This window comes from Physeter macrocephalus, chromosome 18, assembly GCF_002837175.3.
Source record: "Physeter macrocephalus isolate SW-GA chromosome 18, ASM283717v5, whole genome shotgun sequence".
NCBI lineage: Eukaryota > Metazoa > Chordata > Mammalia > Artiodactyla > Physeteridae > Physeter > Physeter macrocephalus.
The window spans coordinates 34,696,999-34,721,947 of record NC_041231.1 but is presented as its reverse complement, the minus strand read 5'-3'; the positions used below and the strand labels follow the sequence as shown (position 1 = coordinate 34,721,947).

The window sequence follows — 24,949 nt, the reverse complement described above, 5'->3', positions numbered from 1 at the left end:
GAGGGACTGGTGGTGGGTAGAGCTGGCTGTTGCTCTGGTGGGCAGAGCTCAGTAAAACTTTAATCCGCTTGTCTGCTGATGGGTGGGGCTGGGTTCCCTCCCTCTTGGTTGTTTGGCCTGAGGTGACCCAACACTGGAGCCTACAGGGGCTCTTTGGTGGGGCTAATGGCAGACTCTAGGAGGGCTCACACCAAGGAGTACTTTCCAGAACTTCTGCTGCCAGTGTCCTTGTCTTCCCTGTGAGAGAGATCCACCCCTCGCCTCTGCAGGAGACCCTCCAACACTAGCAGGTAGGTCTGGGCCAGTCTCCTATGGGGTCACTGCTCCTTCCCCTGAGTCCCGATGTGCACACTACTTTGTGTGTGCCCTCCAAGTGTGGAGTCTCTGTTTCCCCCAGTCCTGTTGAAGTCCTGCAATGAAATCCCTCTAGGGTTCAAAATCTGATTCTCTAGGAATTCCTTCTCCCTTTACCGGACCCCTAGGTTCGGAAGCCTGATGTGGGGCTCAGAACCTTCACTCCAGTGGGTGGACTTCTGTGGTGTAAGGTTCTCCAGTTTGTGAGTCACCCACCCAGTAGTTATGGGATTTGATTTTATTGTGATTGCGCCCCTCCTACCATCTCATCGTGGCTTTTCCTCTGTCTTTGGATGTGGGGTATCTTTTTTGGTGAGTTCCAGTGTCTTCCTGTCAATAGTTGTTCCGCAGTTAGTTGTGATTCTGGTGTTCTTGCAAGAGGGAGTGAGGGCACGTCCTTCTACTTTGCCATCTTGAACCAATCTCTGGGCCTCTTTTATAAGGGCATTGATCTCATTCCTGAGGGCTCTGCCCTCATGACCTAATTACCTCCGCAAGGCACACCTCCTAATACAATCACATTGGGCATTAGAATTTCAACATATGAATTTGGAGGCAGCAAAACATTCAGACCATGGTACAGATTGGCCTCTGATGATGAAGAAAGAGAGAAATAAGAATCAGCAGATTTAGCCCTAGTCTTAGTCTGCTTGATAGGATGATTATTCAGACCTGATTCCACACCTGGCTTCCCCTCTTCATGTAAGCACCTGAAGCCTTAGTAAGGTCCAAGCCAACATCCCGATGGTAACCATCAACATCACATCAATTACCTGGTTCCATCTGTGTGGACCATAAAAGCATCTTGCCTTGGGTCCAAGACTGGGAGATGTGGAGGAGATGGGATTGGGGCCACTACCACCTTCTTTGCTTGTGAAATGAACCCACATAGATATCTTGGCCCCCATCCTTTAAAGGAGTTGAGTATACCATTTGACCCCAGTAGATGGATCAGAGAAGATTAGAATGAACCATTTCCCTCACTTCTTTCCTTCTCTGGGTAACTTGAGTCCCATCTGGGTTTCTGTTTCTGAGCCTGGTTTGATTCTGATCCTGACCCTGGGATCATAGACTCCGTATTGAATAGCATTCTGAAAAGTCAGCTGGCCTATTTATGCATCCTCAGGCACATTGAGTCTGCCCCAGAGACACAGAGTTCTTCTATTTTTTAACAGCTCTTTTGCTATTAAGAAATGTTTCCTTATATGTAACCTCATGCTTTTGTACTGCACTTTGTGGAGGCAAAAAAGCAACTGGATATTATCTGTGGTTGAGTCTTCTGTGTGCTCAAAGATTCTTGGTCTTACTTGTTCTAGGTTGAAAAATCCAATCTTAACCTCTTTTTTATAATTCTTATTTTCCTTCTTTTCACCATATTGTGAATGTTCCAAGAAAAAGCTTCCTTAAATTTGTTAATCATTAGAATCATCTGGAGACCTTTCTAAACGTACGAAATTGCACATCATTCTCCAGGCTTCCTATATAAAAATTATAGGGACTGGGGTGGTTTGGAGCTTGGGCAGGAATTACCATTCTTAAATAGGACAAATAAATTATTGGGATCTTTTTGAACTGTGTGCCCAAATTACAGTTCTCCCTTTCTCAGGAATGGCACCCATTCTTCAAATGTGGGTGCCTGGCATCCAGGTTGGCACTAGTGTCATTGATGGCGGGACATCTGGTTCAAACGAGGCCAAAGAGTGTCTTATTCCCAGACCTTGGAAATGGCACTTAGAGACAGGAGGTCAATCTCTGAGGGCGATTAGAAGTATGACATGAAAAAAAAATGGAGAAACCAAATTATGACCTGAAGATAGAGAGCAGAGAAAGATGGTCTGCAGAGACGAAGTAGAGTGAAGTAGCTCTCTGAGATATTCAAGAGAAAAAAGCAAAGCATTCCAATGGCTCTAGGCTCTGGTTCCTGTTTCAGCATTCCTTCCCCAGGAGTTCCATGAGACGGTCTCCGTCCTATGTGGGTGACCTTCCCTTCTTGCCTAACCTAGCTAAAGCAGATTTTCATTACCAGCCACCAAAAGGGGTCTATCAAATATGGAACTAATGGCTCCACCAGGATTGGTGATAAGCTCACAGCCTATGTCTTCTTTCCCTGTTGACTATGGAACTCTCTATTTCTCTTTCCTGAGAGGACACATGCCTCTTGACTTTGAAAGAATATTTCATTGACATCGTCTGACTAGGCAATTTTAATACTCCCCAAACTTTGAATGATTGCCATTGAACAATTTTCTCAATTTTTCTAATAGGAAAAAACCCACTAATATTTACTAACTGATGCATTCACCATGAACCTGTAAAGGCAATACTATTATTGGCCCATTTTACATGTGAGGAAGTTGAGGCATAGAAGGGGTAAATAACTTTCCTTAGGTCACAAAGCTGGTAAGTGGTGGGTCCAGCACTTGAACCCAGATGTGATCACAGACTCTAAAATTTCAACCACTTTGATATACTTGGATTGAACCCAAAATTCAGAGGTTGAGGGAAAATCTCTTGATGCTGCCTGAGAAGTAATGTGCAAATATTCGTTTCTGTACTAAGAGAACATTCCAGTTTGGACTCAATAGGAAGAAGCAAACAAGGTGGGTTAAGGGGCTCTGGTAGTTTTCATAGATGAGTCAGGATTTGAATTGAGGCCAGAGAGAGTTGCCATCTTACCACCCATTTCCTCCTTTAAACAGATCTCTGATTTTATTCATATATCCATCCCTTCCCCAAGTGACCCATGTGCTAGGGATAGGCTGTCCTCCAGAAAAATGCCTTATTTTCTATGGGTAAACCTATCCCCCTTGCCAGTAATTGGACATGTGACCCAACTTAGGCCAGAGAGATGCTGGGAGAGGTTTTCTGGGGAGTTTATGAGACAACTTTGTCTGAATCTTCTGGGAAAAATTTCAGAAGAGATTCTCTCTTCTGATCTGGGTGTTATTCTATCACTTAGCTATTGCCACAAAAATATGCATGGCAAAATCCCATACAATCTCAGTACCAGAGAGCGATAAGCATCTATTTAGTGATCTAGGCCTTGCTTGTTGCAATTCAGTTCTCCTGACATTGGCTGGGCTCACTAATTAGAGTCTGGGGATCAGTTGAGCTAGCTTGTGTTCTACACCAAAGTCTCCCATTCCGTCCCAGGACCGGTAAGCTAGCTTACACGTGTTCTTCTGAAGACAGTGGCACCGGTATAAGAGCACCAGAGGAAATACACAAGCATATCTCAAACCTAGTCTCCATCACATCTACCAATGTTTCATTGGCTAAAGAAAATCACATGGTTAAGCTTAGTATCAAGTCCACTCTTCTGGGAGTGATGGGGAGGGTGTTATATATTTCTGAGAAACAGTTGAATCTACCACAGGGCCGTGCATGGATATGAGACCCAGGAGAATGACAGCCCCCCTCCTTTTCAGCCTGCAGATAAAGCCAACACACATGGAGAAAAGGGGATCTGAGAGAACCCCAGGAAAACAGAGCTGGAACCACTAGATCAAATCAACCTGAAGTTTTAGTCGACGTGGACTTCTGGTAATGTTGGCCAAGTTTGACATTAGTTAAGCAAGTTTGAGGTAGATTTTCTGTTACTTGCAGCTGAAACTCTCCCAATTCAGAGTTTTCCTAGCAACATTTAGGAACAAAGGCCCAGCGATGTGAATAAACAGCACATAGGGAAAAAGCAATGCAAAGAGCCTGGAGAGACTATATATATGCACACACACACATATATATTGGTCAAGTGTTTTGTCCTTGAAAACCCAACCATACTTTTCTTTTATCGCCCACACAGCTCTATTCCTTCTTGATTTTGTGCAATATGATTCATTCACAGATGTTTGTTCATCTGGCCTTCCAGTTGGTATGGTAACAGCCTGACTGAACTGTGGCATTTATTATTCACTACATGCTCTTGTCAAGTCAGTAAGAAGCAGGTTTGCTTTTTTTCAAGCAATTCAGGGGACTGAGTCATTTAGGAGAAAATGTGGCCCTATACCTCCTCTGATGCTGATTCTTGAAATTCTCCTGTTAAAACTCTACCACTTTCTTCTGCTCACATTGACTGAGGTGTTTCCTTCCTTTTGGTACAGCTCTTGTTTCCTAGCTATGGAAGGCAACATTCATTTCCACCTTCCACCCCCATCATGTTACAGTAATAAAAGGACATAAATTGAGTGGGCAGCTAGTCAAAGGATTTGTAAAAGTCACATTAAAAAAATACTGGGAAGGAGCGAAGGGTAATATCTCAGAGTAAGAATCAATCATTTAAAATAATACTTATCAAGGCTTACTGTGTGCTTATAACTCAACTAAGAATTTCTTGGCACCCTAGGAGGTAAAACATTGAGTAAGAACATGGCTAGTATTCACTGGAAACCTACTATGTGCTGTGCACTATATGGGGCCCGCCATACACATTATTCGTTCAGTCTTCACAATGACCCTGGAAAATAACTATGCCTTTCCCCATTTTAGGAAGAAAATGATTAACTTTTCCAAGGTCTTACAGTTAGCATGGGGTGGAGTTAGAATTTGAACTTGGACATGTGAGTCTATTTTATTTATACTACACTGTACTTCCTTGAACAAAAGAGACATAATTCAGTGATTACGGGTATAGATTTGCCTATGGGAATAGTAAAATCTGGCCCAGCTGTCTGCTAGTTGTATGACTTTGGCCAAAACATTTAACCTTTCTGTGCCTTGGTTTCCTCATTTAAAATGGGGATAATCCTATTATTACCGTCTGAGTGTAGTTCTCAGAATTAAATGAGATAATGTATGCAAAACATTTAGCACAATGCATCTCAAATGAAGTTTAATTTTATTATGTAGTGAATACCTGGCACAGTGCTGTCCATTAGAAGGTTCTGTGATGATGAAAATGTTCTATATCTGCATTATCTAATGCTGTAGCCTCTAGCCACCTGTGGCTATTGAGAACTTAAAATGTGGCTACTGCAAGTGAAGAACTGAATTTTTATTTCATTTCATTTTCTTTTTTTTTTTACGTTTTAAAATTATTTAATTATTTATTTTTTAACATCTTTATTGGAGTATAACTGCTTTACAATGGTGTGTTAGTTTCTGATGTATAACAAAGTGAATCAGCTATACATATACATATATCCCCATATCCCCTCCCTCTTGCGTCTCCCTTATACATATATCCCCATATCTCCTCTCTCTGGTGTCTCCCTCCCACCCTCCCTATCCCAGCCCTCTAGGTGGTCACAGAGCACTGAGCTGATCTTGTGCTATGCGGCTGCTTCCCACTAGCTATCTATTTTACATTTGGCAGTGTATATATGTCCATGCCACTCTCTCACTTCGGCCCAGCTTACCCTTCCCTCTCCCCACGTCCTCAAGTCCATTCTCTGCATCTGCGTCTTTATTCCTGTCTTGTCCCTAGGTTCTTCAGAACCTTTTTTTTTTTTAGATTCCATATATATGTGTTAGCATACAGTATTTGTTTTTCTCTTTCTGACTTACTTCACTCTGTCTGACAGACTCTAGGTCCATCCCGTTTCATTTTCATTAACAACAATTTAAATAGCCACACATATCTAGTGACTACCATATTGGACAGCTCAGGTGTAGTATGTGCCAGATACAATATGTACAAAAAAGAATAAGATGCAATTCTCATTCATGGGAAGCTTATGGTTTAATGGAAGCTGATAAGCAAATGATTAGTAGGCATGGTGTTAAGTATTACAGTGCAGCTATAGACAAAATACTATGGAATTCAAAGGAGCTTTTCCTGGGGGTCAGGAAAAGCTTTTAAGAGGTAGTGACAGTTGAGCAAGGCCTTGAAGGGTGAGTAAAGATTCAGTTCATTCATTTAGCAGATATATGTTGAGTGCCTTCTCTGAGTCAGGCACCAAAGTTTGAGAGAGTATGTGATTGTCAAGGGAGAGATAAAGGTAAGAGTTCAGAGGCGACATCTGTATTGATTAGACTGTTCAGGAAGGTCTTGTAAAAGGTAGAACTTGAACTGACCCTTGAATCACAGGTAAAATTTGGATGATGCCGGGAGCTAAGGGGGAGCCTTCCAGGTAAAGAGAACAGCACGAGTAAAGAGGCGAAGTTGAGAAGAAGTGACGACCCTTAGACCATCCTAACTGAAGTAGAGAATATGATTTGGGGAGAGCTATGGTGCAGTCCTTCTGGGGATGAGCATATAGCAGGGAGGGCACGAAGCAGGCTTTGAATGGTGGTTAATGCAGTTTTACCTTTATACCACTGGAGCCACCTGTTGTAAGGCGTGTAAAGTCGTCTGACAGGTGGGCTCAAAGTGCACTTGAAAAACAAAGGCAGAAGTTTCATATGGAAAGAGTGGCCCACGCAGGGGAAGTTCAGTGTTTAAAACATTTCCTGGTATTCTGACTGCCAGCACCCACTCCCTTCCCGTAGCCTTTCCCCTCTTTCCCATATCCCTATGAGAAATGGTCACCACTCCATTGAATGTCTGGTTCTGGCGATCTCTCTAGTGTCTACTTCCCACTGTACTGTCTCAAACATTTGGTGCCAGGGAGGGGACAGCTGGTGGTTAGAGCATCACGTTTGCAGTGTGACAGGAGCAGCAGTGCAGGGGCAGCATGTCCTGACCAGACTGTGGCAGCATGACTGTAGCCCTGGTTGTCAAGTCTCCTTTGACTCCTGCCTATTCTCAGAGGCTGACCTTTCTCCTCCTGCAATTCTGCTATACTTGCATGAAATCTCCTTTCACTTAAGATCATCAGGGTCCGTTTCTGTGGCTTACAGTCAAGAACCTTGGCTGATACATTTGAAAATAATAAACTTGGGAGTGAAAATGCTTGGTAGTGGCCCTAACTCTGCTCTAACCTGTCATCTCAGGAAAGTCTTCCATCCCGCGGGGCTCACTTTTCCTGTCTCTCTAACGAGGGATCGGCACTAGTGATCTCTAAGGGAGCTTTTGAGAAAATATGGGCTTCAGGCCATGGCTTGATTTCAGCGCAAGGCAGTGGAAACAGAAGGAAAGGGTGGCTGTAGGAAGTATTTTACAAACACGCAAGACATGGTGGCTGATTGCATAGAGAAGGCAAAGAAGTAGAGTGAGTAAAAGATGGTTCAGATGGAATATTTGTCTTAGAATCACCCAAAACTACTTTTGCCGTTCTGTTAGTTATTGTCTCCATTTGGCCAAAGAATCAGGGTTTGCAAACATCCCTCAACCCACCCTCCTTTACAATTCCCCTGTGAACAAGCTTTGTCCATAACCATCTAAATCCATCAGAAGATTTGTAACTCACTAGTAATGGAGTCATTACTGTAATCTGGACTTTAAAGCTGAAGTAAAGGGCACCTGGTGACAAACAGTCCCTGTAGGGCTCGGGAATGTTGGATAGATGCAGCCAGTGATGGTCTACTCCAGTCTGCTACTTCTCTATTCCTCACATACAGCAAACCTTGGCTCACTGAGGACTAATCCATCCTGTAAATACAAGTTCACACTGTTCACTGAGTAAACATGCATTGAGCCAGGCTCCCTGCTAGGTAGCAGGGGTGCAAAGGTGGAAAGACACGGTGCCCAGTCTCAAGGGACTCCCAGCAGCTGGGCCTTGAGTGTTGTCCCCAAACTCCCACCTTGTCATTCATTTTGCCTATAAATGCACTGTGGGCCATTTCTTGACAACGGGCACTGTGCCCAGAGTGGGTGTTCAGATGAATTCACTGAGAAACCCGCTTTGCTTTGTTTGGAGTAAAAGCCTTACTGTATAGTAGCTAAGAGAGCAGGCCATGGGGATATACAGATTGGGTTCAAATTCCCCCTCCAAACCTGGCTCTGGACTTGTTAAGAGGGTGACTGAGGCAAGCTATTTACCTCTGTGGCCTGGCCTCAGTTTTCTCATCTGTAAAATGGAGCATAGTAATAGCACCGATTATTTGTAGTTTAAGCAATACGCTGCAAGTGGCGTATAGAATGGCCTCACCGTACGTGGCTGCTGTGTCGTTTTAACGATTGGAGAGCTTCAGTGATGCCGTGTATAATTCAGAGCGACGGGGACAGCGGCCTGCCTGCCTCCTTTCTTTCCCTTGTTCTTTCTTTTATCTGTCCTTTCTCACTCTTCCTTTCCTTCATTTTTTTCTTTTTCTCTCGACATCTCTCTATGCCTCTCTCTCTCCCATTCTCTTTCTCTCTTTCTCCCCTCCCTCTCTATCAGAATAAGGGAAGCTATTAGTTATAAATTATATTTAAATGCAAAAAAAATCTTAAGCAGACAGGCTTGGTGAATTAAATTCAGATTGTGTCCTATTTCCTAAGAAGACAGACCTTATTTTTTTCTTCTCATGATGATAAGGCCCAAGCATCTCTTGTGCAGCCAATTTATTCAACATTTCCCATCACTACAGACACACTTAGGAAAAGACCCAATAGGAAAGGAAAGACTGCAAAGCACAGATACCTTTTCTTTTCTTTTCTCCAGAATTGCTAACTGATTTTCTGACAGTAGCATGCTGGCTTTCCAGAAAAAAAAACAAAACAAAAACCCTCAAGTGCTTGCCAATTTCTGTGGCGTAATTACTCCTACCATGGTTGAATTCAAGCTTTCAGCATAAAATCACAGAACACAGAGTTGGGCGAGGTGTGCACAGCAAGCTTCAAGAGCTGCCCTTGTGTGTGCCAGCTCAGGCAGGAAACACTTTTCAGGAATGTGCAGACTCGCTGACTCTCGGCCCACCTGCTCACCCCTGACCCCCAGGGCGCTGGGTCCAGCACCGCTGCCCCAGGCAGGTTCCCTGCCTCCTGCCTCCATTCTCTGTCCCTCCCTCCATCTGCCAGAATAATCCTCTGAAACCCAGATCAGAATACTTACCTCCACGCTATATACTCCCCAGTGGCTCATCTTTGCCACCCAGGCCCTGCGCCACTGCTTTCACCCTGGGGCTATTCCAGGCCTCTCATCTTGATGCCAACCCTGTGACACCTCCACGTCTTTGCTCACATCCAGCAGGCTGCTGGCAGCCCTTCCCGGAGCTCCTGCCCCTGCTCCTTTGTCTGCCTGGTGAACCCCAGTCATCTCCAAGGCCTCACTCAAATGCCTTGTCCCTGGTAGCTGTTCTGATCCTCTCTTGTACTCTAGATGGTATCATTTACTCCCTCATCTGGGTCACCTTGACATCTTTCTCTCATATTCCATGGTAAGACATATCTCCAGATCCTACGATAGTAAGAAGACCATGGGTTCAGGACTGAGCTTTCATTCACTCACTCATATGTGCATTCAGCAAATATTTATGGGTGCCCTTCATGTGCCAAGCATTGTACTGGGTAGGACTGGGAGTAGAATAGAGAGTAAGACACATCCTCCTCTTCTCTGGTAGAATTCATAGTGTACTGAGGGGTATAAGCATTGAACAAACATACAAAAATAAATATGTAATCGCAAATTTGTTTGATGAAGGAAAAGAACAGGATGGCGTGAGAGAAGGTCCCACCGGTGAAAGGTTTTTAAGTTTTTAAGAAACCTGGAATATAACCTTTTAAGGGATGGGGGCCTCACTCAGGGAACTGAACATGGTGACATGAGTTGTATTGTGTGGTAGGCACCCTGCCTTGCCAGCTTATAAATGAGAGCAAGAATCATGCAGTGTTTGCATCTGTGCCACGCTGGACTAGATTTCCAAGCCAGCTCTGGTGTAAGGGGATTGGACCGAGAGAGCCAAAATAAGGGAAGGGGAAAACAAAATGTAGAACACAGGCTTATGAGATAGAAGATTGAGAAAGCAGAGAGAACTGCATGAGAGAGCTAGGCAAGTTGCAGAGCAAGCTGATTGCTCGTGTAATGCTCTGGCTGTGTCCTCAAACCCGTATCCCAATCATCTAGCAAGATGATCGGGAAAAGACTGCCTGAGGTGTAAAGAGACGATTTAGATGAGGGCTGTTGTTTATTGAAATTGATTGGTAGAGCTCTGTTTTATATTTTTGTATCTCTATTAATTTATTTTTTAAATCTCAAGTGGCAGAAAATGCAAATAAAGTAGACTTAAGGGAAGAAAAAGAAGGTTGGATGAATTGGCTCACGAAATTAAAAAATCCACAGCTACACCCAGTGCCCAGATTTTTGTTTCTAATATCATGCTCTAATAAAAGAAACCAGAGCTCCTTGAAGAAATGCTAATTCTAGAACTGAGGCAGAGAATGTACAATAATGAGCCTGGAACATCTTATGGTACCAGAAAGTAAGAAAGTGCTCATAAGACAAGACACACAAACCCACACACGTTCTGAGACATATCAAAGGGACACAGGAGGCAACTGAAAAAGTCACAATGATAAAAATGGAACAATTTGAGCCGCAAAATAAATAAAGTATTGAATTAAAAACCAAAGGAAAAAAAGAAAGCATCACAGTCCTTTGCTTTCTGGATGGCACCGACACTCGTAATATTTTCTGTAGTAACCAAGAAAGAATTCCTTAGACAGGACAACCATGGAAGTTAGCACATGCCCCAAATCCAAAGGAAATCATTCTGTGAGAAGTTAAAAATGAAAATGGAAAGTTTTCCATGGAATAAGACTGGTACTCAGTTTCTTCGGATGGTTTTCTTTTTAAATTATAAAATAATACATGTCATTATAAATCAACTCATGGAGAAGTGTATAAAGTAAAGCTGGTCTTTCCTTGCTCCCTCAAACATCACTTCTACTCTCCAGTATTTTGGTGTGTATTTCCCAGAGCTCTGTTCATGCAATTACAAACACTTATATATAAGAGTATATTATATGGCCTAGGTAGAGTATGGTTATCAAACTGCTAGCATATAGTTAGTGTTCCATAATATATACCCAAACAGATAATTTTGAAAATGAGATTACACTATACAAGAAACAAAAACAAAACAAAAAAGTCAAAGTATAAAATGAGCCCCTACTAACATAAAGAAGTGATTAAATAAATAAATAAATAAATTAGTTAGAATAGACAAGTCTCTTATGCAGAATAATTCCAAATAATTTATGTAGATACTCTGTCCACAAGAGGTGGAACATAACATCCCATACAATAAGTGTGAGCTGCACAAAATGACTTTCTTCCAAAGAGTGCAGTATGGAAAAGGAAAAAAGAGTAACTGTTTTTTGGAGAAATCTAAAAATACTACTTCAGCGAGGTGATTAAGATTAGCGTCCGTCATGATAAGTCAACAAAGATAAGTTGATAGCATGTACCCTTCATATGATGTGATGAAAATAGCACTTTACCATGTGGTCTTCCTCCTGCAAATCCATATCCCAGTCTAATCATGAGATAAATATCAGAAACCCCAACTGTGGAACATTCTACAGAATATCTGCCCAGTAATCCCCGCAACTGTCAAGGTGACCAAAACCAAAGCAAGTCTGAGAAACAGTCATAGTTTAGAGGACCCTAAGGAAACATGATGACTAAATGTAATATGGTATCCTGGATAGGATGCTGGAAGAGAATAAAGGCACATTAAGTAAAAACTAAGGAAATCTAGATAAAGCATGGACTTCAGTTAATAACATATTAATATTGGCTTATTAGCATAATGTATTATACTACTGTGAGATGTTAATAATAGGAGAAACTGGGTGTGGGGTATAAAGGAATTCTCTGTATAATCCTTACAACTTATCTGTAAATCTATGATAAAATTAAAAGTTTGTTTAAAAATTTTTGTTTAAAATCCATAGCTCTGGTCTTCCCTGGCGGCACAGTGGTTAAGAATGTGCCTGCCAATGCAGGGGACACGGGTTCGAGCCCTGGTCTGGGAAGATTCCACATGCTGCGGATCAGCTAAGCCCGTGCGCCACAACTACCGAGCCTGCTCTCTAGAGCCTACAAGCCACAACTACTGAGCCCGCGTGCCACAACTACTGAAGCCCGCGTGCCTAGAGCCCATGCTCCGCAACAAGAGAGGCCACCGCAATGAGAAGCCCGTGCACCGCAACGAAGAGTAGCCCCCGCTCGCTGCAACTAGAGAAAACCCGTGCACAGCGACAAAGACCCAATGCAACCAAAATAATAAATAAATTAGTTAATTAAAAAAAATAAAGTACATAGCTCTGTAAGCTTCAGAAATGGTTAGATCCGGATCTCAAATGATGTTAACCAGAATCTACCTCTCCATATTTCATCTGTGTTGGCTTAGTGCTCAGGCAGGCTCCCTTCACTCACTGAAACCCTAAAAACCCCAGATGTACATTATCCTAGTGGAAGAGAAGTTCTTTTCCTAATAGTTTTAACCAAAGCCTCAGACTTGGGTCATGTGTCCATCTGGAACCAATCAGTATGGCCAGAGTGACGTGGGACTCTTACTGGCCAGGACTAGATCACATGCCCTCCTCTGGAGCAAGGATACAGTGAGCCTGACCAAAAGACTGAGAGTGAAGGAGGGTTGTTACTTAAACAAAGTGCATCTTCAGTCTGGTATTCTGCTGCTGAGGGAACCAGCAGCTTCCCCTCCACTCACCACCCACTCTCCAAGTCTCTAAGAATTTTCCAGTTTCTACGGAGAAAGGAGACAACCTCTTGGCTAACAGGCAGATCCCATTGTACCAGGCCATCTTGATGGTCTCTGGCCAGGATGTAAATGGGCCCACCTTGGGTCGGTGGCCACCTCTGCTCCAACCAGTAGCCCTCAGGGGCTGGTACTGCTTACCTGAGCTGGGGCTATGGAAAGGGTAGTTCCAGCAAGAGAAGGAAGTTGAGGCTGACAAGTGCTGTGATTGGAAAGTCCTAGATATTGCCTCACATGAATTTTTTCCCTGTGTTCTAATTTGCACCTACTTGAGGAACATCTGATTCATCTCATCATTTTATTCTAATGAGAACGCCATTGTCCTTCCATTACTCTGGTATAAAAGTATTGCCTTAAGTTGGTTGCTGCTTTCCATGAGTTCTCTCATTCATTTTAGGCTCCATGCTTTAACCAGAGTATACATGAGGTAGGGCACGGAAGCCTTCTTTTGCAAAGCGTTGTCACGAATGTGTCAGCCCAGTGTCAAACTGGCTCCAGGGAGAAAGATGGACATAGACTGGTTCCATCAATGAGTGCTAGAAGCATACATTAAAACTCCCCATTATTAATCTCTTTGTAAAATATTTTTTCAAGAAGTTGTGTATTGCAAAATACAATATAACATTCATATCAAGTGATATAGGGATTGCTTTAAGCAAAACTCATTGTACTCTGTATAATGAATACTGCAGTAAAAATACATATTCATTTCCTGATCACAAATTATAGCAATTTAAGCCATATTTCCTCTAGCTGTAGTATTTGGAGGGGAAAATGTATGTGCGAGCCTCCTCCCCCTTGAACAGAGATGCACTCTTCTCTGGAAGGAAGCCTCTCTGCATGCCATGTTGCAGGTTTATCTCCAAGACTTTCTCATCAGAGCTTTGGGGTTGGAGGCAAGGCCATTATCTGAAAGACCACCAAGGGAGTACTGCAGTGATCCCAGCACAGCAGGCAATTAGTCTGATTTTGAAATGCGGGTCTGTACAAATTCTCTCGAAACATGTTACCCTGAATACATCATTTCAGCCCTGAGTTGAAAGGATAGACAAATCCAGATTGTTTTGATTTTCTTAAGTGAGAAAGATCATTCTTTGGGTATTGTTGAAACTATTTTGGTGACATGATGGTGGGTTTCAAATCAAAGAATTTCTAGGATCACTCCAGAGTTAGGGGAGCAGTGAGGAACACTGAACCTTTTTCTTTTTACCAAGGGAGCAAATAAATGCCAGTGGCCTCCATCTGTTACCACTATGCCTTCTGGCCATGACCTCTGAGGATATGGAAAATCCTTGAATAATCACGATTGTTAACATAAGAGGTGTTCAAAGCTTGTCTTCCTGGTCACCAGAGGTTCCCATTCACCTGGTGTCCTAGAGGGGTCTGTCCCCTGCTTTTCTCTCCCCAGGTCTCTGAGGAACTCTGCTAAGCATGTGACACATGTTTGCTCTGTAGCTTCTCTCCTGAGCTTTAGCACAGGGCCTGGTACATAGTCAGTGCTGATAAATATGTGCGAACTGGGTGAGGTTAGGACTATTCCTTCTTTGCTGTACAGAGGAGTGGTCAGACCCACAAGGTTATGTCACTTCTAGGGAACCTGTTTAGTTCCAGAGCCCTAGCTCCCATATCCTCCCCTCTGCTGCCTCTAGCAGATTCACTCATTTGGCTCTCATGTGTCCTGGAAGTAGTTTTCAGGATAAGACTTAGAATACAGAGACTTTGAAGTGATTCAGAACACATTGAATTTCAAAACAGCTATTGGCCCATTTATCAGCAGCTTGGGGTTGTGAGCAGTTCAATGCTCTGAGTGGAAATTCAACCTGAGAAGTGAGGTTTCTGAGAGTCATGGTGTATACTTAGAATACCTGTTTGCCCAGGAGAGTTAGGATCTTTATTCTACAGGGAACCAAGAGATGAACTAGGTGTGAACTGGCCTCCTTGCCACAATTTTTCCCCAAACTGCCTCCAGAATTATTTCTAAAATGTGGGTCTTCGCCTGTTGTCCACAGTGTAAACTCCAAACTCTAAAGCATGGCCTAAAAGTGTTCCGGAATGAATCATGTGGTCAACATTTCTACATCCATCCCATTTCTCCCCCTTAGTGTAGCAGCCACATGGTTTACAAAGACTGGCTGTCCAGTTTCAAAAGTGGCCCTGATTGGTCTAAGCCAAAAAGAGGACCTCATACCTGCTATCACAGTGATTGGTTGAGATGTCCCAGACCTAAGTCAGTTGGCCCACGTCCTTCTCTAGCCATAGAGATTGGTTCTAGGGTGGGTTGGTCATCATAAAGCCCAGGACTCTTGTTGGATGGTCTCAGAAGCAGGCTTTCTTTCTTCCTTAGATGTTACTTGGGAAGCATGTAACCTTGGTAGTTGGCATCTGCTCTGTGACCATGAGGGGCATCTAGTGTTAGGATGAAGAAAATAACTACAAAAGAGAGAGGAGTAGAAATGTAAAGGAACAAAAAACTCATTGCTGATATGATTGAGTCACATTCCCTGCATGTATCAATAATTTAGCCTTAAAACATTACTGTTCATTCTCTGTGAATTTTCACATATGGCCTCCTCTGCCCTCACTATCCTACTTCCCTTTCTGTGTTGTAAAATTCTACTCATCCTACAAAATCCACCTCAGCATCACCTCCTCTGAAATTCTCCTGCCCTCTTCCAGTCTATCCCAGAAGGACTTAATGGCTCCCTTCTTAGTGTTCCTCAAGTATCACTTATGTAGCTATATTAGAGCAATTTAAACACATTTACCAATAATAACTTAGCAGCTCATATGGATTTTTCTGCCAGGCAGTGTGCTTGGTAGCCATTATCTTGTTTAACCTTTACAGTCATCCTATGATATTATATTAATATCCTCATTTTAAATATAAAGAAACAGTCTAGAGAGGTAAAGGAACTTATCAAAGTGTCCACAGCTCATAAGAGCGGGTCGCAGGGAATCTAATTCCAGAAATTGTGCTTTTAACCTCTCCACAGTATTCTCTTCCCTGATAATCAGTTCTTTGAAGCTGAACACTGTCTTTCTTTCAGGGATGCCTGAATGTTCTAGGCACTCAGGAAATACTAACGGGATAAGTGGTTGGATGGATAGATGGATGGATGGATGGATGGATGGATACATTTAATCCCTTCACATCACAGGTGAGGAAACCAGGTCTCAGATGGTGTAAGTGGCGTGTGTGGTAGGCTTAAGCAAAGATGATCATTGGACTTTTTCTACAACATCTTGTCATCTTTGGAAGAAAATTATTATTTCCTCTAAAAGAAACTCCCCAAACCAAGAGGATAAAAATAAAATTCAAAGATGCTTGGACTTCTCTCTCATCCTGGAACCAGTATATGTTCCACTTAGTTGAGTCCTGAATGAAGCAGACTTTCTTGGCCCTTTCTCCAGAATCCAGGTTGTATCTTCTTTTGTTAACTCTCTTTAAATTGTTATTGACACCTAAACTAATTTAGGGTAAAAAGAGAGTAGACCCCAATCTCATTCAAGTTCTGGCTTGGGAAGCCTATTTATAACTATGTAAACATCAGGTTTTGAAAGATGAAGGGGAGCTTGAGCACAAAAATTAAAAGAAAAAGAAAACATTGAAAATAAGAAATAGAATCACACGTCATCCTAATTAGCCAGCAGTGGAGTAAACATTCCACACTTCTTTCATGTTGCACCATGCAAGAGAAAACTGTGGCATTAGTTTAATTACATAAATTTATGAGATGAAAGGAACAACTTTATAATGATTCAGACGAAATTCCTATTCAGATTGCTGTGCAATATCTCCATCTAGTTTCTATTTAAGTGTTTATTAAAGCGATTCGTTTTTCAAAAACCCTCAAACCCACCTGTATTTTTTTTTTTTTTTTTTTTTTTGTGGTTTGCGGCCTCCCTCTGCTGTGGCCTCTCTCGTTGCGGAGCACAGGCTCCGGACGCGCAGGCCCAGCGGCCATGGCTTCACGGGCCCAGCCGCTCCGCGGCACGTGGGATCTTCCCAGGCCGGGGCGCGAACCCGGTTCCCCTGCATCGGCAGGCGGACTCGCAACCATTGCGCCACCAGGGAAGCCCCCAACCCACCTGTATTTTAATGCCTTGAGGGACACTTTTAATTTCCCTTCTCTAATTTCTTTCAAGGCATGTCCTCATCAAATGCCCATGTTCTACAAGCCTGTCAACCCGTGTACATTTAATGCCTGCTCTCGACGCTTACTGGTGCCACTGAATCACTAAAAGAAAGGGCAGCAGAAAAGTCCTCCTGAAGGAAGTGATTCTCTAGGGGTTGCCCCACATCCTGAGTAATGATAATTCTTCTTCGTCCTCATCACAGCTTATTGACCACCGACTCGGTTCCAGCACTGCCTTTACAAGGCAGTTTCCATCAGTCGTCTCTAAGCTTCCTTGACTGGATATGAGAGTCACCGTGCCTGCCCTGCTCACAGCTCTTTCTAAGGGAAATTGCCCCACTCCCAGCCCTGCTGCGCAGGGGACCGTGTTTGAGGTCACAGGACTTGACCTCACCCTTCCCCCCATCATGGTTGATTCCAAGCCAAGGCTGAGAGCCTGACCTAAGGACAACTAATCCATGGAGACTGGGATTTGCGTGTCCTAATGAAAAATATTAATTTAGCCAATAACATTCTCTTGGGAATTTAATCTAAGCACAGAAAGGCTCTACCTATTTCAGTGGGAACTGAAGCAGAAAGGATAGAACATTGAACCAAGATTCTTAGCTTGGGGTTCATGAACTCATTTAAATTATGTGTGAAATTTTGGATTTCTGTGGATAAATGTTATGAACTGCTTCACAGATTTAAGGTGTAAGATCATATCTCTTATTTACTGATTAATTGCTGTTACTCATATATCTCCTTGGCTGCAGTCTCACTATCATCCTCTTAAGGTTCCCTCACCTCCTGAGTAATGCAAGAACCCCAAGGTTGCCCAGTGCTAAAGGGCTCTGTCCAGCTCTCACACCCAAGTCAGCAGAACTCTGGACACTGGTCAGTCTACTGCTGCCGGTGCCTCTCACGGCATGAAGTCGTGGTGGAACCCAGTACCCGCAGCAGACAGCAGACACCATTGCTGTCCTGCTGTGATGACGCCTGCGTAGTTCCGGGGGGGCGGGGACCTGAGCAGAATCTTAGAGCCAAGCTCTCACCCTCAGGGCTCTGCCACCACCAGAGGGCTAGGTCAGTGGGCTGTCCTCGTATCTATGAGGGGACCCATACGCCTGGGTTAGGGCCTCAGAACACCAAGTATCCTGTTCCACCCCCTCTGGCCCCACCACAGGGGTACATGTCCTATACCTACCTGTTCAGGAGAAGCTAAAAGTAATAACAAGGTCTTCTCTCCCACCCCTTCTTTTTCTAAGACAGACAAATAGTCATGAATCCAAGATGTGCTTCTGACATCTCTTTCACTGACACAGGGAGGAAAAAGGTAAAAAGAAAACCCAACAACAAATTGTAATATTTAGTTAAGCATTTTACTACCTGTGCATTTATCTGAGAAGAGGGTCCCTAGGTCCGATCAGATTTGCAATGGTATTCTTGCTTCAGAAATAGATGAGAGTCAGAGAGACAGAAGGACCACCGCTGTAGAGAGAGGGCTCTGAGCACCACTGGGGGGCCTGTGGAGCCAGCATCTGGGAGACAGTCTGACAGGCTCCTCTGTCAGTGAGAGGTGCCAGCCTGTTGTGTGGGATAGAGTGAAGGATGCCTGGAATGTCACTGTCACATTAATGGTGAGGCTCAGGAGTGAAAGTGCCTCAAAACATGGGTGAGTCTCACACACAATGTTGAGTGAATAAAAACTGTAATACTCCAGTCATATGAAGTTCAAAAGAGGCAAACTTAACCTACAGTAACATAGGCCAAAAGAGTGGTTATCTTGGAGGGAAATCAATAGGGCAGGGACATAGGGCAGGCTCTATGTGAGCGGTCAGCCAATTTTTTCTTAAAGGGTCACCTAGGAAAGGTTTTAGGCTTTGAAGCCACAGGGCCTCTGTGGCAACTACTCAAATAGCCATAGACAAGGTGCAAACAGTAGTGTGGGCATGTTCTGATAAAATTCTTTTCACAAAACTGTGGCAGATGGGGTTTGGCTCACGGGCCTGAGTTTGCTGACCCCCGATCTATATCTTGATGTGGGTGGTAGTTACATGGGTGTGTGTAGAAATTCACTGAGCCACACACTTATATTTTAGGTACTTTATTGTATGTCAATTATAGCTCAGTATTTAAAAAAAAAAAGAAATCCATTAAAAGGTCAAGCCAAAAGAAAACAGAAGAAGAGTTCCATGGGCTCTGGGTAGGTAGGTCCTGGAAGAAACCAGAATCTGGGATCCAGAACCAGTCAGAGCTCCTGCTCTCGGGTGTTGGGAAGCTCAGTGCATATCTTCGTATCAGCTGCATGGCCCTCTCTTGATAGGAGCCAGTGGCAGTGCACGTCGGTTCTTTGTTGCAAAGAAACCTTCCCAGGACACCCCATCACCATCTGTTGGCCAGGTGTAACCACTGCGCTGGAACTGATGAAACAGCCTCCTCAGGTTGAATAACTGGTCCCAGATCACACAACTCACAGACGTGCCTGGCCTCACACCTCAGTCCTTAAAACTTTAAAACTGTGTACGTCTTTAAAACTCTCTGGAAACAAGTCCCTTTTCCCCTGAGTGGTTATAATAGAGCTGCGTTTCCTAGGACTCAATTCAGCCTCACCTCAGAGTGGCTGTCTGCACTTTCCATTCTCATATTCCAGTTCATCAGCAATTGTTTGTTCTTCGTGCTCAACTTGACAGGAGATGGAGAAAAGCACACAGCCAGGGTCAGAGAGCGGCAGACTCTCTCCTCCATTAAATGTCTTCATCTTTCAACAGCCCCCGATCAAAAAATCGCCTGAACCTTTTCTCTCAGTAGCCAGCCAGCCAGGTGAGTGTCCTCTGTGAACTCTGTCCTCCCCTGTCTTTAATCCTGGGCTTCCTTCACCCAATCTCACTGGTCCCGGAGTGAGGACACAAGAAAGAAAAGGGATTCCACCGTTAGCTATAACCCTGAGGGTTTTCCAAAAGCTGTCTACTAGGCAAAGTGAAAGAGGGAGAGAAACTTTTTCTGGGCACTTTAGGTCTCAAGAAGTCCACCTACTTGAATTAGAAGCAGAAGGTTTGTTGTTTTGGTTTTGTGTTAAATTGTCTCTGTAATTTCAAGGGCTCAACCTGTGTCAAGAAATGTATTTTGTACCTTTTTATTTTGCACCTAAGCCGTGAGAAAGGCCTGCAAGTGGCAGGAAGGATGCTTGAGAGCAGCACACACCTGGGTCTCTCTGTCATACTCAGCCAGGAGAGAGTGAGCCCTGCAGATTGTCAACTTCCCAGGTAGGACATTCTCAGATCCCTGCCTCACATCACTCCATGTTAGTTTCCTATTACCACTAGCTTAGTGGTTTAAAACAACACACATTTATTTTCTTCCAGTTTTAGAGTGCAACATGGGTCTCACTGGACTGGGCTAACATCCAGATGTTGGCAGAGCTACCTTCCTTTCTAGAGAATCTGTTTCCTTACACTTTCTGGCTTCTAGAGGCTGCCTATGTTCCTTGGCTTGTGGCTCCTTGCTCCGTCTTCAAAGTCAGCAATGTTGCATCTCGCTGTACTTTTCTTCCGTAGTCACATCTTCCTCTGACTGACTTTCCTGCCTCCCTCTCGGCCCCTTTTAACGACCCTGTGATTACCCTGGGCTCATATGGATAATGCAGGATAATAACCAATTCACAACTTTAATTACATCTGCAACCTAATTCCCTTTGCCAGTAGCCTAACATAGTCACAGGATCCACGAATTAGGACGAAGATATCCTTGGAGGCCATCATTCTGCCTGCCATTCCCCCCCATACCCTCTCCCTGTGAGTATGCATGGCATACTCATTTTCCCTGAACGTATGCACCTGGGTACATGGCTGTGCGTTTCCTTCCTATTTCTGAATCAAGATTGACTAAAACACTTGCTTATTATCAATCAAAGAACGAAACACTGCCGGTGTTTAAGGGGTTCAGCATTACCACATTGCTTTTATTCGAGTAAGCCAACTACTACCTTTGCCTGTGGTCCATCTCACAGTATCTTCTTGTGTCTCACCTAGAACTCTGGTTTTACCAGCCACAAGTTTTCCTGAAACACATTTAAGAATTTGTTCAAATCCTGTTTCTGAATGTATGGTTCACTAGAGGGGAATGTGTAAAGCACATAGGAAAGATTAAAATTGCTTACCAAGAGCAATTAATATAGCCCATTCTGTGCAAATAACAAGTTAGATCACTTGCTGTTATCTCTAATGACTGTTGGAGAATTTGCTGACTACCTACAGGTGTACAGAGCTACACACATTTCTCTCTCTAGTCCAGGAGGCATTCTATCATGGTTTAGATTTGAGATGAGTGATTTACACAAAAAATCATAAGTAAATGGAGAGGTCAACATGTGCGAGCACCCATAGCATATTGAGCAAGTTAGTGAAGTGATTAAGAGTAAGCATTTAAACTCAAACTGCCTGGGTTCAACTTTTAGCTCTTTCCCTTACTAGCTGTGTGCCTTAAGCAAGTTTATTTACTTACCTCTCTGTGCTTCACTTTTCTCCTCTGTAAAATGAAGACAGTAACAATACCTATCTCACAGGGTTGTTGTAAAAACGAAATTAGTTAATATATCTAAAATGCTTAGACCCCTGTGTGACCCATAGTAATTGCTCAGTGCGTGTTAATTCTTACTAGGCCCCGCATCATTATTGTTATTGCTATGTGACAGACACTGGAAGTCTCACTTGGTTCAGTCTCCTATCCTCCATGAGCTTATCATCTCCAGGAAGGAACAGATAAATAGGTAGGGAGGAAAAAGTCAAGGGAGAAAGAGGGGCATAAAAATAGGAATGAGAAACAGGGAAGGTTTCTTAGAAGCAGCAGCGTTTAAGGTGAGACTTTAAGAAGACTAAGAACTTAACCCAGGTAGCTGGAGCTGGTGGTGGGGTTGCGAGTGTTGCAGGAATTGGGCACAAGATCTAGAGGCCAAGCTGAATGCTGTAGGTGAGTTCCTGCCACGAGGACCAGTACTGCTATTGTTATGGCCACGTGACCCAAACGAAGCCCCTGCAGTGGCAGCTGCCTCTTCCGTTTCTTCCTTCCTCATGGTTCTTCACCATCTCTTTGCCTTTTTTCTCTGTCTTCTCCTTTTGTAAAGCCTTGGCCCCAACAGCACTCTCAGGTGGGACAGGTTGATGGCCCCTGGTTTAGATACAGTGCCTTCGAGGTGAGGGTGTGCCCGGGCCATATGTGTCATCCTCCTGGTCTGGGGTCTCTATGATTCCAGGTTTTAGTGAGGAGAGCACCAGACTCATCTCTCTTTGTCATGTGGTTTCCTGGAGAACAGATCTGAGCCATCAGTCACACAGAGGCTGTGCTGGTCCCGCTCCCATGCTTACCATAGTGCTGAGACCATTTGTCCCATATATATATATATATATATATATTTTTTTTTTTTTTTTTTTTTTTTTTTTTTTTGCGTTACGCAGGCCTCTCAGTGTTGTGGCCCCTCCCGTTGCGGGGCACAGGCTCCGGACGCGCAGGCTCAGCGGCCATGGCTCACAGGCCTAGCCGCTCCACGGCATGTGGGATCCTCCCGGACCAGGGCACGAACCCGTGTCCCCTGCATCAGCAGGCGGACTCTCAACCACTGAGCCACCAGGGAAGCCCCCCAGATTTTTAATAAGAATGAAATTCCATGAGTCCTGGAAACTGGGGCCTCAGCTTACAAGTAGAGGGCATGTAAGAGAATTTCAAGAGAATTGTATTGATAGATGGCACTAGCATTTCTCTGGTCTTGCTGATTAAGACCACAGCTCCACTGCTTTCCCATTTCTGCTCCAGTTCTAATCTGGCTCTGGCCCTTTACTGGGTTGGGGCTGTCTGGAGGGCTGGAAGCAGATGAGCTGGAATCTCGTTTCCACCACTTGTATAGGTTGAACAAATCGTAGCCAGTTACGGAAACCCTCAGAGCCTCCCTCTTCTCATCTGGAAAATGAGGATGAAATACTGCTCTCAGAGCACTGTGAAGAGGATCGAAGGGGATGAATGTAAAGCCTGAGTCCAGTGCCCAGACAGTGGTGGTGGAGTCCTGTCCTTCAGGATATCTGCCCTTCCTTCTCCCCCTCCCTCGCTTCACCACTAGTAGAGCCCTCTCAGCTGAGCTGGGGCTCACATTTCCTGCTTTCTGTTAGGTTGCAGCTGTCTGATCTCTACCGGGGACAATATTGCTTAGAGAGTGTTTGTAAAATTGGAAAACCACCAAGCAGTGAGCATAGCACTACAGCACAGGACTCTGAGCCCCAAAATCTCTGTGAGTTTGGTCAAACAGTTATACTCCACAATCTTCTCTTCTCTAAATTGGGAGAGGACCCAACTCACAGGTTTTTTGTGAAGATTAAAGTGATGTTGTGTGAAAGCTCCATGTGCACTGTATTGTTATTGCCATCATCTGATAACCACTGGCTGGTTTCCAGATGTTGTTGAGGAAATAGTAGTTCACAACTGCTTCACCCCTGGAGGCACCTATGAATGTGAAGCAACTCTGTCAGAAATCCACATCCTCTGATGCTCTAGACCCGAACGGTCTACTATAGTAGTGCCTCCCCACCCCCACCCAGCCACTTGTAATGAGGCCACATAAATGTAAAACTACATTTAATTTAAAATATACTTCCATGAGGGCAGACAGCAGAAGCAAGGAGAACTACAATTCTGCAGCCTGTGGAAGGAAAACCACATTCACAGAAAGATAGACAAAATAAAAAGCCAGAGGACTTTGTACCAGGTGAAGGAACAAGATAAAACCCCAGAAAATCAGCTAAATGAAGTGGAGATAGGCAACCTTCCAGAAAAAGGATTCAGAATAAAGATACTGAAGATGATCCAGGACCTCAGAAAAAGAATGGAGGCAAAGATCGAGAAGATGCAAGAAATGTTTAACAAAGACCTAGAAAAATTAAACAACAAACACCTAGAAGAATTAAAGAACAAACAGAGATGAACAATACCATAACTGAAATGAAAACTACACTAGAAGGAATCAATAGCAGAATAACTGAGGCAGAATGGATAAGTGACCTGGAAGACAGAATGGTAGAATTCACTGCTGCAGAACAGAATAAAGAAAAAAGAATGAAAAGAAATGAAGACAGCCTAACAGACCTCTGGGACAAGATTAAATGCAACAATATTCGCATTATGAGGGTCCCAGAAGGAGAAGAGAGAGAGAAAGGACCTGAGAAAAAATTTGAAGAGATTATAGTCGAAAACTTCCCTAACATGGGAAAGGAAATAGCCACCCAACTCCCATAGAGAGTCCCATACAGAATAAACCCAAGGAGAAACAAGCCGAGACATACAGTAATCAAATTGGCAAAAATTAAAGACAAAGAAAAATTATTGAAAGCGGCAAGGGAAAAACAACCAATAACATACAAGGGAACTCCCATAAGGTTAACAGCTGATTTCTCAGCAGAAACTCTACAAGCATGAAGCGAGTGGCATGACATACTTAAAGTGATGAAAGGGAAGAACGTACAACCAAGTTTACTCTAACCGGCAAGGATCTCATTCAGATTTGATGGAGAAATCAAAAGCTTTACAGACAAGCAAAAGCTAAGAGAATTCAGCACCACCAAATCAGCTCTACAACAAACGCTAAAGGAACTTCTCTAAGTGGGAAACACAAGAGAAGAAAAGGACCTACAAAAACAAACCCCAAACAATTAATGAAATGGTAATAGAAACATTTATATCGATAATTACCTTAAACGTGAATGGATTAAATGCTCCAACCAAAAGACACAGGCTCGCTGAATGGATACAAAGACAAGATCCATATATATGCTGTCTAAAAGAGACCCACTTCAGACCTAGGGACACATACAGACTGAAAGTGAGGGGATGGAAAAAGATATTGCATGCAAATGGAAATCAAAAGAAAGCTGCAGTAGCAATACTTATATCAGATAAAATAGACTTTAAAATAAAGA

At 43.5% G+C, this 24,949-nt stretch overlaps 1 long non-coding RNA gene across 1 annotated transcript in view; it reads left to right on the top strand.

Annotated features, from left to right (window-relative positions):
* LOC114484171 (uncharacterized) overlaps nt 1–12,404 on the top strand; it is a 32,969-nt gene extending 20,565 nt beyond the window's left edge. Inside the window, exons 2-3 of the long non-coding RNA XR_003676754.2 lie at nt 3,783–3,897; nt 12,050–12,404. This is a non-coding gene — a long non-coding RNA (uncharacterized lncRNA). The remainder of the gene's footprint in view (nt 1–3,782; nt 3,898–12,049) is intronic.
* Nucleotides 12,405–24,949: the final 12,545 nt, after the last annotated feature.